The sequence below is a fragment of the Chiloscyllium plagiosum genome, unplaced genomic scaffold, assembly GCF_037043375.1.
Source record: "Chiloscyllium plagiosum isolate Xiang-an unplaced genomic scaffold, Cpla_swu_hap1 HiC_scaffold_10, whole genome shotgun sequence".
Lineage (NCBI taxonomy): Eukaryota > Metazoa > Chordata > Chondrichthyes > Orectolobiformes > Hemiscylliidae > Chiloscyllium > Chiloscyllium plagiosum.
Window position 1 is genome coordinate 36,747,783 of NW_028270148.1, and position 16,152 is coordinate 36,763,934.

General features: G+C 47.5%; 1 protein-coding gene across 1 annotated transcript in view; it reads right to left on the reverse strand.

Annotated features, from left to right (window-relative positions):
* The window catches only part of srbd1 (S1 RNA binding domain 1), a 273,132-nt gene extending 270,461 nt beyond the window's left edge, over window positions 1-2,671 (reverse strand). Inside the window, exon 1 of the mRNA XM_043695659.2 lies at window positions 2,460-2,671. The gene's annotated coding sequence lies outside the window, so the exon portion shown is untranslated. The remainder of the gene's footprint in view (window positions 1-2,459) is intronic.
* Between the last annotated feature and the right edge of the window lie 13,481 nt (window positions 2,672-16,152).

A 16,152-nucleotide genomic window follows, 5' to 3' on the forward strand; every position in this document is an offset into this window, starting at 1 on the left:
TGGGTGGTGTCCCGAACGTAGGTGGGGAGTTCTTGGACTAAGGGGGACAGGACGGTGTCAAGGTATGCTGAGGTGAGTTCGATGGGGCAGGAGCAGGCGGAGACAATGGGTCGGCTGGGGCAGTCAGGTTTGTGGATTTTGGGCAGGATGTAGAAGCGGGCGGTGCGGGGTTGTGGGACTATGAGGTTGGAGGCGGTGGATGGGAGATCCCCCGAGGTGATGAGGTTATGGACGGTCTGGGAGATGATGGTTTGGTGGTGGGGGGTGGGGTCATTAATGTACCAGAGCAAGAGCTATCCGGTGGGATATGAGTAATGCTGGAGGAATGAATGTTCCACGAAGAGACAGGTATACCTGCAGCCTATGCAACATCCTTGGCCACACCTCTGAGTGGAAGAAAGTGAGGGGAGTGAAAGAACATGTTATTTAGAGTGAGGATGAGCTCAGCTAGTCCGGTGGGAGACGGGGACAGTTCAGGCTTATGCTCAAGAAAGAAGCAGAGCGCACTCAGACCATCCTGATGGCAGACAGATGTGTAGAGGGACTCCATGGTAAAGAGGAAGCCCCTGGTGTAAGCAAACTGGAAATTTTGACACTGACATAAAGCATCAGATGATTCACATATGTAAGTGGAAAAGAATTGGACAAGGGCAGAGAAAATTGAGCTAGGTAGGAAGAAATAAGTTCAGTGGGGCAGGAACAGGCTGAAACGACAGATGTGACCATGCAATCCTGTTTGTGGATTTTGGGAAGAAGGTAGTAGCAGTCTATCCAGGATCGGGATACTATGAGTTGGGAAGCTATGGGGCAGAAATCCCCAGATTAAACAAAGACCACGGTCATTGAAACAATAGCTTGATGTTCACTGACGTGGTCATGGTCCAGTAGGAGATAAGAGGGGTCCAGGTAGAATAATGCAAGATATATAACATCAGCACCACCCTTGTCAGCAATTTGATTACAAAGTCAGGGATAGATCTGCCTGGCTACCAATTTCAGTTACAAACTTGCTGACTCCCACAGTTACCTTGACTATACTTCCTCACACCCTGCTTCCTGCAAGGACTCCATCCCATTCTCCCAGTTTCTCCAGCTACATTGCACCTGTTATGATAATACCACCTTCCTCAGGGGGAGCGTTAGATGTTTCAGGGTTCCATATTGTCGTGGTTGTCAGAGCCTTCAGCCATACTCAATCCATTCCTGCACTTTTGCTCTCGCGCATTCCTTTCCCTCCCACAACAAAATTAGGTTCCCCTTGGTTTCCACCCCACTAGCCACCACATCCAAAGAATCACAAGATGCCATTTCCACCATCTCTTGCAAGATGCCACCACGAGATATACAAGACCATAAGTAGAAGGAACAGAAGTGGTAATTCCTCTCCCCTGCAGGATCAGTTCCCTCTGACACATGGGACATTCTGGCCCAGTCCTCCTCTGCACCCTACACATCCACACACTCCTACTGCATCTTCCCAGGCAATTGCAGAAGATAGAACACTTGCCTGTCTACATCCTCTCTCCTTCACTATTTACAGCCCAAGACACATCTTCCCAGTGAAGCAGCAATTTATTTACACTTCATTCAATCCAATCTACTGTATTCGTCGCTTACAAGACATTCTCTTTTGCGCTGGGGAGACTAAAAGCAGACTGGGTAATTACTTTGCCAAATACCTGCTCTCTATCCAAAAACGTTACCCCAGGTTTCTCGCCCGCCACCTGCTTGCCACTTCAACATACCTCAGTGTTCCCAAGTCAGCATTTTAATATAAGGCAAACTGCTGTCCTCCAGCAAAGCTCAATGCAAGCTGGAGGAACACCACCTCAGCTTCTGCCTCAGTCCCTTATATAGCCTACAAGACTCAATATTGAGTTTAATAAATACAGAATGTGAACCCTCCCCCTGACTTTTGTTCACTCCCTTCCCCAGAGCCCTAGGTGCTGTCCTGTATGGGCTGCTCCCAGTATAGATAACCCATTTCAAACATTCACACTTCCCATTAGCAGCCCACCAAGCTATTATTTCTCTTTCAGCTTATCAGCAATCGCTTTTCTTTTTTCGGGACTTTCTCTGGGCACTACCTCCATTTGCTCTATTCTCTAGACCATCCACCCAAACTGTGATCAGTCTAATTTACCCTTCTCCAACTATCTTCAATTCTGACATAGATCACTGAGTCAAAACTTTAACTATTTTCTCTCTACAGATATTGCCATACCAGCTGTTTCTCTGACACACCTTTATTGTATAAGGGAGAGGTAAAAGTTGCTTTTGATAGATACTTTGAGAAAGCGAGGGAGGGTAGCAGCTAGCAAAAAGTGACACCATCTCTACTAATAGCATTCCTCTCTCCAGAGAGGTGCTCACACAAACACTGCTCCACTTCATCACCACTCTTCATTTACCAGATACTATTGCTCACTGAAGGAGATATCAGCGCTAGTAAAACTTACCACGATTATTTTCCAAACAAGATCTCAGTGTTGTCTCTGCAGGTCTCTGGTCTAGGTGCCGGTCAGCTGCTCTGTCCCCACTGCCACTCTGTTTCTGAATTCTGCTTTGTCCCTGATGCCCCTCTATCAATGTACTGCTCTGTTGGGATGTCACTCTGTCAAAGCCCACTTCTGTCAGGGTGCCACTCTGCCCCTGGTACCCCTCTCTCAGAGGGTCACTCTGCCCCCTGGTGCCCCTCTCTCAGAGGGTCACTCTGCCCCCTGGTGCCCCTCTCTCAGAGGGTCACTCTGCCCCCTGGTGTCCCTCTCTCAGAGGGTCACTCTGCCCCCTGGTGTCCCTCTCTCAAAGGGTCACTCTGCCCCCGGTGCCCCTCTCTCAAAGGGTCACTCTGCCCCCGGTGCCCCTCTCTCAAAGGGTCACTCTGCCCCCGGTGCCCCTCTCTCAAAGGGTCACTGTGCCCCCTGGTGTCCCTCTCTCAGAGTGTCACTCTGCCCCCTGGTGTCCCTCTCTCAGAGTGTCACTCTGCCCCCTGGTGTCCCTCTCTCAAAGGGCCACTCTGCCCCCTGGTGTCCCTCTCTCAAAGGGCCACTCTGCCCCCTGGTGTCCCTCTCTCAGAGTGTCACTCTGCCCCCTGGTGTCCCTCTCTCAGAGTGTCACTCTGCCCCCGGTGCCCCACTACCACTCTCTCAGAAGTCCACTTTGCCCCCGGTGCCCCTCTCACAGAGTGCCACTCTGCCCCTGGTGTACGAGTGTACCAGCCCCTTCTCTCGGAGTACTGCTCTGCACCCTAGTACCGGTATCTCTCAGGATATTCCTGGTTCAGAGCCCGCTCTCAGCATCCACGCTGCTGTCTTGCTGCGACGTCAGTTCCGCCTGCTGGCGCGATCCACTACGGTCAAAGACGAGGGGGAGACATTTTATAATCAAAACTTTTAATTTTCAGTTATTCTTGCTTACAGCAAACATTATTACTTCATAATTAAGATTTCTATCCACTAAAGCTAGTGTGAATCTATTCGAAGCCTCTCTAAAGTAACTATGAATACTGTACATCCCCTCCCATCGCTCCCTCAGTGTGGACTGTTCTGTTAACCCGCCATGGTTTGGGGGCGGGGCTTTGATAACCGGCGCAGGCGCAGTAATTGTCGTGTTAACTGCCCCTTAAGGTGAGGGGGAATGTTTAATGTCCGACCTCGCGCAGACTGCCCGTACTCAGTAACGTCATCCTTACCCACGTGACCCTCTGGACAATGCCCTCGAAGCGGCTTGGAGGGGATGCCAATGGCATTCTGGGTCAGAAGGGACTCGCTGTACAAAGATCTGGGCAACGGGGGAAAAAATACACCCAATGCCACCCTCACCCTGATGGCCACCTTTGTGTGTGGCTGCATCAAGCTGTGCGTGGATCCCCGGTACGCAAACACCAAGTGTCACTACGTACTGAGGTTCTACCTGTCCCCGGCTGCCGCCAAGGCGCGGTGGGGAAAGACCCTTGTGTAAAGTCTGCCTGCCTAACGAAGAACAGGGGGCCCATGCAGTCATTTGGGCTCTGCTGACGCCTCAGCTAATTAAATGGGCATATGACTGAAAAATGTACAGACCTGTATAAAAATGATAAATTCTGATCTCTGTATGTACATGTTTACATATGTATGGCATGACCAACTGTACAGACCATCAAATTACTTTATGAATAAAGTATATTTTTGAAATTAAAAAAAACCTGTCCCCGGTGTTGCGAAGGATGGGCCTGGCCTTGCTGCCGCGGAACGCTCCGAGTAGTTGGACCGTTCCGTATCACCTGTCCTTCGTGGAGAAGTTTATGAAGAAAAACACCTTTGACCACAAGTCCATCAGGAAGTGGTCAGCACGTAGTGTCCTTGAGACCTTTCGGGAAAAGGAGAGGGCGGATCCTATCGAGCGGTTCCCTGAGCAGACTGTCAAAGCCATTTGGCAGAATGCCTCATCGCCAGAACATTCCAACAAGCATGGTGGCACAGTGGTTAGCACTGCTGCCTCGCAGCGCCAGAGACCCGGGTTCAATTCCCGACTCTGGCGACTGACTGTGTGGAGTTTGCACGTTCTCCCCGTGTCTGCGTGGGTTTCCTCCGGGGGCTCCGGTTTCCTCCCACAGTCCAAAGATGTGCAAGTCAGGTGAATTGGCCATGCTAAATTGCCCGTAGTGTTAGGTAAAGGGGTAAATGTAGCGGTATGGGTGGGTTACGCTTCGGCGGGTCGGTGTGGACTTGTTGGGCCGAAGGGCCTGTTTCCACACTGTAAGTAATCTAATCTAAGCACCAAGACATGGCCTTGGCTGTGGTGAGAAGGGCTCTGCCTGTGAGATCCTTTATGCACGCCCGGACTCTCAGCCGCACCGCACGCTGCCCTCGAAGCGGCTGCAGGGGGGACGAGACTGTCACACACCTCCTTCTGGAATGTGCCTATGCAGAGGAAGTCTGGAGAGGAATGCAGTGGTGTTTGTCAAGGTTCGTCCCGAGCAGCGCCGTGACGTGGGACTCCGTGCTCTACAGCCTGTTCCCCGGGACGCACACTGAGACGAACATCAACTGTGCCTGGAGGATCATCAACTCGGTGAAGGACGCTCTCTGGGTGGTCCGAAACCTGCTGATCTTCCAGCTGAAGGAGTTGACCCCGACTGAGTGTTGCAGACTGGCACATTCCATGGTCCATGACTAAGTGTTGAGGGACGCGCTGAAGCTTGGGGCAGCTGCCGCCAAGGCGCGGTGGGGAAAGACCACTGTGTAAAGTCTGCCTGCCTAACGAAGAACAGGGGGCCCATGCAGTCATTTGGGCTCTGCTGACGCCTCAGCTAATTATATGGGCATATGATCAAAAAATGTACAGACCTGTATAAAAATGATAAGTTTTGATCTCTGTATGTACATGTTTACATATGTATGGCATGACCAACTGTACAGACCATCAAATTATTTATGAATAAAGTATATTTTTGAAATTAAAAAAAAATGCCAATGACATTCTGGGTCAGAAAGGACTCGCTATACAAAGATCTGGGCAACGGGGGAAAAAAATACACCTTTGTGTGTGGCTGCATCAAGCTGTGCGTGGATCCCCGGTACGCAAACATATGTATGCGGTACATATGTTTACATATGTATGGCATGACCAACTGTACAGACCAAATTATTTTATGAATAAATTATATTTTTGAAATTAAAAAAATGCTAATGGCATTCTGGAAGCACACGTGACATTTAGGCGAAAGGTTTGAAGCTTTGGACAGACACGTGGGAACCAGTCAATACATATCTGTTTGGTATTGTGTGTGTCTGTGTGGGAGAGTGTTGTGGGAAGAGCATTTGAACATTGGGCTGTTGGAAAGGTTGGGTTTTATTTAAGTTTCTGGTCCCTCTGCTTCAACAGTGTTAGTATCTTAGCAAAACGTAGGAGCAATTTGTTGCAGATGCTGCAATCTGTACTGAAAACAACAGCAGGTCAGACAGCATCCAGCACCCTCTAATTTTAACTCTAATCTCCAGGATCCACTTTCCCCCATCCATGGAGAGAGAGCAAGCTAAGGTTTCGAGCCTGGATGATTCTTCATCTGAAGTAAAGTTTGCAGGGGGCAGCGTTTATACTACAGTTGGGGTGGGGGTGGTGGATGCACAGTGCTTGGGAGGGTTAAAGGATTTTAATCATTCAGATTCAGTGATTTGAGAATGACAGGATAATTGTGTGTCTAACTGCCAGGCTGGAAAGGACAGGCAATCCCATTAGGGTGGGGGAAGGGGTGAGAGGACATGGTGACAGTGAATGTAACAAGCAATGCTGAAACGGGAGTCAAAAAAGTGCGGTGCTGGAAAAGCACAGCTGGTTAGGCAGCATCCGAGTAGCAGGAGAGTCAACATTTCAAGCATAATCTCTTCGTCATGAATGTGGGGGTGGCCCAAGGGGTCTGAGAGATAAATGGGAGGGGGGGGGGGTGCTGGAGGGAAGGTAGCTGGGACTGCAGTAGGTGGATGAAGGTGGGGTTGATAGATTAGAGAGGAGGGTGAAGTGGGATAGGTGGAAGATGGATAGGTAGGAGTGTAGGGTAGTGCCGGGTTGAAGGGTTGGATCTGGGATAAGATGGGGGGAGGGGAGATGAGGAAACTGGTGAAATTGACATTGATTCCCTGTGGTTGGAGGGTCCCAAGGCAGAAGTTGAGGTGTTCTTCCAATCTTCGTGTGGCTAAGATTTGCCGGTGGAGGAGGCCTAGGACTTGCATGTCCTTGGCAGAGTGGGACGGGGAGTTCAAGTGATCAACCACAGGGTGGTGGGGTTGTTTAGTGCGTGTATCCCAGAGATATTCCCTGAAACATTTCACAAGTTGGCATTCTGTTTCCCCAGTGTAGAGCAGTCCACATCGATAGCAATGGACACAGTAGATGAGGTGTTTGGAGCTACAGGAAAATCTCTGCAGGATGTGGAAGGATGCTTTGGGTCTTTGGTTGGAGGTGAAAGAAGAGGTGTGGGTTCAGGTTTTACACCTCTTGCAGTAGCAAGGGAAGGTACCAGGAGTGGAGGATGGGTTGGTGGGGGGCATGGACCTAAGGAAGAAGGGATACACGGAGGGAATGGTCTCTGTGGAATGCTGAAAGGGGTGGGGAAGGAAATATATCAATGGTGGTGCAGTCTGACTGTAGGTGGTGGAATGTGTATTATATCCAGAGGTTGGTGGAGTGGAAGATGAGGACCAAGAGGGTTCTGTCCTTGTTGTGTTTGGAGGGTTGGGGTTCAAGGGTGGAGGTGCAGGAAGTGGAGGAGTTGCACTGGAGGGCATTTTGACCACATGGGAGGAGAAATTGCAGTCATAGAGATGTACAGTACAGAAACAGACCCTTCAGTCCAACTTCTCCATGCTGACCAGATATCCCAACCCAATCTAGTCCCACCTGCCAACACTCGGCCCATATACCTCCAAACCTTTCCTATTCATATACCCATCCAGGTGCCTTTTAAATGTTGCAATTGTACCAGTCTCCAACACTTCCTCTGGCAGCTCATTCCATACCCTCTGTGTGAAAATATTGCCCCTTAGATCTCTTTTACATCTTTCCCTTCTCACCCTAAACCTATGCCCTTTAGTTCTGGACTCCCCCACCCCAGAGAAGAGGCTTAGTCTATTTATCCTATCCGTGCCCCTCATGATTTTATAAACCTCTATAAGGTCACTCCTCAGCCTCTGATGCTCCAGAGAAAATAGCCCCAGCCTGTTCAGCCTCTCCTTAAAGCTGAAATCCTCCAATCCTGGCAACATCCTGCTAAGTCTTTTCTGAACCCTTTCAAGGTTTACAATATGTTTCCAATATTGCATGCAGTATTCCAAAAGTGGCCTAACCAATGTGCTGTGCAGGGTAAAAACAATGACTGCAGATGCTGGAAACCAGATTCTGGATTAGTGGTGCTGGAAGAGCACAGCAGTTCAGGCAGCATCCAAGGAGCAGTAAAATCGACGTTTCGGGCAAATGCCCTTCATCGGGAATAAAGGCAGAGAGTCTGAAGCGTGGAGAGATAAGCTAGAGGAGGGTGGGGGTGGGGAGAAAGTAGCATAGAGTACAAAAGGCGAGTGGGTGAGGGGATGAAGGTCTGGGAGGAGGGTGGAGTGGATAGGTGGAAAAGAAGATAGGCAGGTAGGACAAGTCATGGGGACAGTGCTGAGCTGGAAGTTTGGAACTAAGGTGAGGTGGGGGAAGGGGAAATGAGGAAACTGTTGAAGTCCACATTGATGCCCTGGGGTTGAAGTGTTCCGAGGCGGAAGATGAGGCGTTCTTCCTCCAGGCGTCTGGTGGTGAGGGAGCGGCGGTGAAGGAGGCCCAGAACCTCCATGTCCTCGGCAGAGTGGGAGGGGAAGTTGAAATGTTGGGCCACGGGGCGGTATGGTTGATTGGTGCGGGTGTCCGAGAGATTTTCCCTAAAGTGCTCTGCTAGGAGGCGCCCTGTCTCCCCAATGTAGAGGAGATCGCATCGTGACAACGGATACAATAAATGATATTGGTGGATGTGCAGGTAAAACTTTGATGGATGTGGAAGGCTCCTTTAGGGCCGTGGATGGAGGTGAGGGAAGAGGTATGGGCGCAGGTTTTGCAGTTTCTGCAGTGGCAGGGGAAGGTGCCAGGATGGGAGGGTGGGTTGTAGGGGGACGTGGACCTGACCAGGTAGTCCCGGGGGGAACGGTCTTTGCGGAAGGCTCCTGTGCAGCTGCAACATGACCTCCCAACTCCTGTACTCAATACTCTGACCAATAAAGGAAAGCATACTAAATGCTTTCTTCACTATCCTTTGTCTTTGAAGTAGGAGGCCATCTGGGATGTTCTGGAGTGGAATTGGATCTCCTGAGAGCAGATGCGGCGGAGGTAGAGGAATTGGGAGTGCAGAATAGCATTTTTACTTGGGGGGAGGGAGGTGGGAGGAGGGAGGAGGTGTACTTCAGATAGCTGTGGGAGTCATTGGGTTTAAAATAGATATCTGTGTAGAGTCGAAAGCCAGAAATAGAGATGGAGAGGTCCAGGAAGTGGAGGGAGCTGTTCGAAATGGTCCACGTGTGGGTGAAGTTGATGAACTGTTCAGCCTCTTCATGGGAGCACGAGGTGGCGCCGCTACATTCATCAATGTAGTGGAGAAAAAGATGGGGAATAGTGTCAGTGTAACTGTGGAAGATGGACTGTTCCACATACCTGACGAAGAGTCAGGCATAGCTGGGGCCTTTGTGTGTCCCCATAGCTACTGCTTTGGTCTGAAGGAAGTGGCAGCATTCAAAGGAGAAATATTTGAGGGTGAGGACCAGTTCAGCCAATCAAATGAGTGTGTCAGTGAAAGGGTACCGGTTGGCTTGGCAGGAGAGGAAGAAATGGAGGACTTGGAGGCCGACGTGTAGGATGTGTACAGGGACTGGATGTCCATGGTGAAGATGAGGCATTTGGAGCCAGGGAACCGAAAGTCATGGAGGAGGTGGAGGGCATGTTTGGTGTCCTGAATGTATGTGGGGAGATCTTGGAACAACGGGACAGGACAGTGTCAAGTTATGAGGAGGTCATTTCAGTGGGGCAGGAGGAGGCAGAGACGTTGAGTCATAGAGATGTACAAAATGGAAACGGACCCTTTGGTCCAACTTGTCCATGTCGACCAGATATCCCAACCCAATCTAGTCTGACTTAGACAATAGACAATAGGTGCAGGAGTAGGCCATTCAGCCCTTCGAGCCTGCACCGCCATTCAATATGATCATGGCTGATCATTCCTAATCAGTATCCTCTTCCTGCCTTATCTCCATAACCCTTTGAGAGCTCTATCCAACTCTTTCTTAAATGAATCCAGAGACTGGGCCTCCACTGCCCTCTGGGGCAGAGCATTCCACACAGCCACCACTCTCTGGGTGAAGAAGTTTCTCCTCATCTCTGTCCTAAATGGTCTACCCCGTATTTTTAAGCTGTGTCCTCTGGTTCGGCACTCACCCATCAGCGGAAACATGTTTCCTGCTGCCAGAGTGTCCAATCCTTTCATAATCTTATATGTTTCAATCAGATCCCCTCTCAGTCTTCTAAACTCAAGGGTATACAAGCCCAGTCGCTTCAGTCTTTCAGTGTAAGGTAATCCCGCCATTCCAGGAATTGACCTCGTGAACCTACGCTGCACTCCCTCAATAGCCAGAATGTCTTTCCTCAAATTTGGAGACTAGAACTGCACACAGTACTCCAGGTGTGGTCTCTCGAGGGCCCTGTACAGCTGCAGAAGCACCTCTTTGCTTCTATACTCAATTCCTCGTGTTATGAAGGCCAGCATGCTATTAGCCTTCTTCACTACCTGCTGTACCTGCATGCTTGCCTTCATTGACTGGTGTACAAGAACACCCAGATCTCTCTGTACTGCCCCTTTACCTAAATTGATTCCATTGAGGTAGTAATCTGCCTTCCTGTTCTTGCCAGCACCTGACCCATATCCCTCCAAACTCTTCCTATTCATATACCCATCCAAATGCCTTTTAAATGTTGCAATTGTACCAGCCTCCACCACTTCCTCCAACAGCTAATTCCATACACGTACCACCCTCTGTGTGAAAAAGTTGCCCCTTAGGTCCCTTTTATATCTTTCCTCTTTCACCATAAATCTAAGCCCTCTAGTTCTGGACACCCCCACCCCAGGGAAAAGATTTTGTCTATGTATCCTATCCATGCCCCTCATGATTTTATAAACCTCTATAAGGTCACTCCCTCAGTCTCCGACACTCCAGCCCCAGCCTATTCAACCTCTCCTTATAGCTCAAATCCTCCAACCCTGGCAACATCCTTGTAAATCTTTTCTGAACCTTTCAACTTTCACAACACCTTTCCAATAGGAAGGAGACCAGAATTGCATGCAATATTCCAACAATGACCTGGCCAAGGTACTGTACGGCCGCAGCACGGTGTCCCAACTCCTGTACTCAATACTCTGACAATAAAAGAAAGCATACCAAACACCTTCTTCACTATCCTTTCTACCTGCGACTCCACTTTCACAGAGCAATGAACCTGCACTCCAAGGTCAATTTGTTCAGCAACACTCCCTAGGACCTTACCATTAAGTGTATAAGTCCTGCTAAGATTTGCTTTTCCAAAATGTAGCACCTCACATTTCCGGGACAGTCCAGTTTGTGAAGTTTGGGTAAGAGGTAGAATCAGGTGGTGCAGTGTTCCCAGACTATGAGGTTGAAGGCTGTGGATGGGAGATCCCCTGCGTTGATGAGGTTGTATGGTCTTGGAGATGATTGTTTGGTGATGGGAGGTGAGGTCATGGTCGAGGGGGGCAGTAGGAGGTCCGTGAGTTGCCACCTGTCTTCAGCGTTGTACAGGTCGATGTGCCAAACTAACACAACACAGCCCCCCCACTTCTTGTCCACTGGTTTGATGGTGAGGTTGAAGCGGAGGAAGTGGAAGGCTGTGCATTGTGAGGGTTAGCTGAAATGGGAGTTGGTTCACAATTTCAATGTGTTGGACGAAATATTTGAGTCCAGAAGGCTGAAGAGAACTTGGGCTAAAGATGAGATGTTTTTCCTCGAGTTTATTCTGCGATTCACTGGATCTGTTTGGATGATGCCACCTTCCAAAACAGTGGTGATGACATGGCTTGCTTCTTCTATAATCGGATTTTCCCTTCCACTGTGGTTGACAGGACCCTCAACCGCATCCGACCTATCTTCCATGTTTCCACCCTTGCCCCTTCCAATCACTCACAACAATTTCCATGTAACCACAGAAGGTGCTACACCTGCCCCTTCACCGCCTACCTACTTACTATCCAAGGGCCGAAACAGTCTTTCCAGCATTTCACCTATACCTCGTCCAATCTTGTGTATTGTATTTGCTGCACCCTTTGTGGCCTAATCTACATTGGAGAACACCTTCGGTCCGTGCATAAGCGTGGCCCGACCTTCCCATAGTTACCTGATGATAGAACAGCACTCTGAAAGGTACTGTTTCCAAATAAACCTGTTATTCTATAACCTGGTGCCATGTTATTTTTAACTTTGTCCACCCCAGTCCAGCACCAGCACCTCCACATCATGGTTCCCATAGCTGATCATTTCAACACAGCATCCTGCTTGCATGCCCACTTCTCTGTCCTTGGCATGCTGCAATGATCCAGCGAATCGTAGCACAAACTGGAGAAACAACATCTTCTCGGACTATGCACTTTACGTCTTCTGCACTTAATATTGAGTTCAATACTGTCAAATTGTGGACCAACTCCCATTTCTTCCTCTCCCCTCTGCCACCCCAGTGGAACTGTCTTCCTTTACAGTTGAGCAGTTATGCACCACAATCGTTCTGTCATTCTCACATTCCGATCACTTAATCTGAACTATTAACACTCTTTCTCACCCAGCACTCTACACCCACCACTATCCTCCCCCAACTATAGCATAAATGCTGCCCCCTCCATACTTCATTCAGCTCTGATGAAGACTCATCTAAGCTTGAAAGATTAGCTTGCTATCTCTCCATGGATGCTGTGATATCCAGCATTTGTTGTTTTTAGTATTATAGCCTTCAACTGAGGTGGTAGATTCCAATTCCAACCCAAACTGCAAACTGGGATTAGAATGGCTAGGTGGTTCCTTTTGACCAGTGCAGACTCAATGGGTTGAAGGGCCTTTTTCTCTGCTGTCAGCATTTACTTTTCTCCTGACTATCTATCAGCAATCCCTTTGTCTGCTTTCCTTTCTTCTCTCTTTCTGGGCATCATCTCTATTTAACTTACTCTTCATCCCATGTCATCAGCATAAGTACCACCTCCCTCCCAGCTGCTTTCAATTCAGACAAAGTGTCATTGGATTCAATGTTATCTCTGCTTTCCCTTCCACAGATGTTGCCAGACTTGCTCAATTTCTCCAGCTATTTCTGTTATTATCTCCAGCACTTTCTTTTTGTAACAGCCCAGAGACAGTGCAGGCACTCAATCTAAGGTACTCCAGACTGGCATTTCAATATGCAAGTACTTAAAGCTTAAGATAAAGCAGTTGCCTTAGCTTGCATATGTACTCAACTGCATGGAACTACCAAAGAAGTTGCATAACTGAAATTGTCTATTTGTGTGAAAATGTTCTTACTTAAGAATGTTGCTAATTTGAACATATATTAGGAATCAATTACATGCCCTAGCAACTGGTCAGTTTTCATAGCTGGTGTATAAAGGAGGAGACAAATTGACTGATAGTTTTGACCTATATTTATTGCAGTGGAAAGAAAAACGAACTGAAGAGAATGAATCCCCTTTAATTGAGGTTGAGAAGTACAGAAGTGTCTGGTGTTTTCCTTGTTAGTATTGTGGTTAGAATCCCTGCTTGTCACATGGGCATCTAGGATTCAATTCTCCAACAGCGAGGACAGTTTATCTTGGTGTTCGATTAGCTCATTTGGCTAGACAGCTGATTTGCAATGCAGAGTGATGCCGAAAGTGTGAGTTCAATTTCAGCACTAGCTGAAGTTATGTTGAGGACTTTTCTCAACCTCTCCCCTTGCCTGTAGTGTGGTAACCCTTAGTTTACACTGCCACCAGTTATCTCTGTCTAAAAAGAGAACAGCCATATTATCTGGTAGGACTGTGGTGATTTTGGTGGTTCACAGAAGTCTGAGAAGAATAGAAAGAAAGCTCCAAAAGAGGAATAAAGTGTGAGATTTTGAGCTTTTCATTATTCATAGCTGAAATGGCAAGTAGAATTTGTCAAGCTGTTAACTACTGTCTGGTGTATGTTTTGTTTATTAAATAGTTATACTTTTGCTGCAACTTGACAGGTTAAATATTTACTTATTTATCAAGCCTGAATTATCATTTCCCACTTCTGTATCCTCATGCCCCACTGTGTGATTGCCTCACTGCCATGTAATTTCTGGATTGACTCTGCCCACAAACAACCAGAATTCCCACCTCATCAATCTGTGTGTTTTTGCTGTTGGTCTCTTACAAAGACCAAGGCCAATTCACCTTTGGCCATATTTGTTCCATTTTGTAGCAGCCATCTCATGATCAGCCCCTCTCCTTTTCTATCTTTCTATTGGTAGTCACCCGAGGACCACTGCCAGCTTGGCAAATTATTTGCAATTTAAAGCAACAAAGGTATGAGATTTCTGCAGAGGTACAGAGACATTGGCTGCAAAGTATGCCTTTGTTTTTTAAGTAAGATTCAAGGCCATTTTTTAAATAACCTTGGACCTCAGACCAGCTTTGCAGCTATAATTCCACTATCATCCTGAGAAGCAGGCAAATTTCCACTGTTAGATTGGAAAAGTGTTGATTTCATTTGCTGTGTATCACACCCCAAGCCATAGAATTATATAGCATGGAAACAGACCCTTCAGTCCAACTCATCCATGCCAACCAAGTTTCCCGAACTAAGCTCGGCCTACTCGCCCACATTTAGCCCATATCCCTCTAAATACTTCCCATTCATGTACCTCTGCCTGCATCTATCACTTCCTCTGGCAGTTTATTCCACACCAAAGACTGGTGATCACAGACTGTTTCCTTTTTTATAAACACGTACAGCACGAAGGAGAGTCCAGCACCCAATTTGTGGCTGCCTTAAAGAGGTTAGTGGAACAATGTGTATTTGGAGGATTCCTCCAAGATGCCTTGCAGGTCCATTTGGTTTGAGGCCTACAATGTGAAGCCACCCAACAAAAGCTACTAACAAGAAGAGATCTGAATTTCAAGGCAGCTTTCGAAATTGGCTTCCTCAATGAAGTTGGTTGCCAGTGTTAGTTTTGGGTGCACCTAAACCAACTGGACTGTAGTGATTCAAGGAGTTCACCATCACCTTCTTGAGCAAATACGGGTGGGTAGTAAATGCTGGCCCTGCCACTTACGCCCACATCTCATGAGTGCATTTCAGAAGCCCAACCTTTGTGGAGGATGGTGATGATGCCTCTTGAAGTGGTGTGATCTATGATCTTGTGCTTCCATGGTGGTTTGAATAGCTCAGTTGACTCTAGAGTGAGTTTATGGTCCAGAATAATAGCACCAGAACAGAGTTAGATTAATGTTTCAGCTGAGGTAGACTTGAGACCTAACTACTCACCCTGCTCCATTGTAAACTTTCAGCATAATGCAATAGTCAAGTCACTACCTTAAGAAGGAGAAACATTTCTGCAAAGCTTTTAGCTATAGAATTCCTGGATTTGGCCCAGGATGAAGAGTGATAGATATTCTAGTCAAGTTGCTGTGAGATTTTGGAGAGGGATTTTCTAATGTCAAGTAACTGCTGCATTTATCCTTCTAGCTGATAGTGACCATACGTTTGGGAGATGCAGCAAAGAGGTATTCTGTGTATACAACATAATGCAGCCACATTTGCTGCTAATGTGAATGGTGGGGGTGGGAAGAAGGATGATCAATGTTTAATTCAGCAATCTACTTTGTCCTGCATTGAAATACTATGAATGTTGTAAATCTGGAATAAAAACAGAATGTGTTTCAAATGTGTTTCTGTAGTGAATGGCAGTGGACAAACAAACATTTCACTGGAGGAAACTCCACAAATATCTCTAACCTCAATGATCATGGAACCCAGCATATCTGAGCAAAAACTAAAGCTAAAGCATCCATAACAATCTTCAGTCAGTAGTGCTGAGTGGATGATCCATTTTGACCTCCTCCAGAGAACCCTAGTATCACAGCTGCCAATCTTTGGCTGATTTAATTCACTCCACATGATGTCAAGAAACAGATGGAGCTATTAGAAACTGCAATGGCTATGGTTCCTGACAACATTCCAGCAAAAGCATTGAAGACTGTGCTCCAGAACTTACTGTGCTGCTTGCCAAGCTGTCCCATAAAGCTAAAATACAGGCATCGACTCAACAATGTGGAAAATTGCCTAGGTATGTTCTGTGCATAAAAGGATAGGATAAATCCAACCTAGGCAATTACCGTCCCATCAGTCTACCCTCAATTATCAATAAAGTGAAGTAAATAAAGCTCTGTAGTAATCTGCTCACTGTCACTCTGTGTTCTGCCAGTGTCACTTGGCTCCTAACATCATTATAGACTTGTTTCAGATATGGGCAAAACAGCTGAATTGCAAAGGCAAAGTGAGAGGGGTTACCCTTGACTTCAGTCACATTTGATGAGGTATGGCATCATGGAGTTGATAAGAATCAGGTGAAGAACTCTCCACTGAATGAAAACTTACA